This window comes from Scomber scombrus, chromosome 21 (assembly GCF_963691925.1).
Source record: "Scomber scombrus chromosome 21, fScoSco1.1, whole genome shotgun sequence".
In the NCBI taxonomy this organism is placed as follows: domain Eukaryota; kingdom Metazoa; phylum Chordata; class Actinopteri; order Scombriformes; family Scombridae; genus Scomber; species Scomber scombrus.
The window spans coordinates 10,155,975-10,156,788 of NC_084990.1; positions in this window are offsets into that span (position 1 = coordinate 10,155,975).

Sequence of the window (814 nt, forward strand, 5' to 3'; positions counted from 1 at the left end):
GGTGAACAACACCTCACCACAGTGCACACACTCACAGCAACACACCCAATACTGTATCTGAGGCAGACTGAGAGATCTTCCTCTCTCTCTCCCTATCCGTCCCTGATTCTCTATTCTTTCTGCCAAACAGAACCTTGCTCTTTCCTCCCTCTCCACCTGCTCTTGACGTAAATGTGTATAAGCTATGCCTGGCTGAGCGTCTTCTCCTCCGCATGAATGAATGGAGACGAGAGAGGGTTGTGTGTGTATGAGAAGGGGGGGGGGTGTACGATGCTTTCTCTAAGAGGAGGAAGAGAGGGAGGCAGGATGATTTTCCTCCAGGCTTCCCTGTGGTGGATAACTGGGGGAAGGAGCAGCAGAAGGTTGGCTTGTGAGAAGGAGATTGGTCAGGGAGGCGATATGTAGGGAACAGATACAAATATGAACGATACCCCACCCTGGCTGACATCACAGGCACAGGTACAAACACAGCCAGCCTTGCAGACGCAAAGTAAGTATAGGGTGCTTACTGGGAAATTTATATTTGTGCTTTCTGCTCATAAATCGAGGAAACGTAATGTGAGTTTTTTCGCTGAGGAGTTGAAATATATCACATTGTTTTAACTAAAATGTGACCCTTCTCTAACCCTTTTTCAAGCCTGCGCAGAAAGTAGCCTAGCTGAAAACCCTTTTGAAATTAAAAAAAGACATGAATTGGTTTGGAGAAACAATTTACTGTGTGTTACTAAAAATGCCAGTCATCCAGACTCGGCCGTAGTGTACAAATCAAGACTGACTGACAGCCCATTACAAAAAGAAACTCCACACACATTTT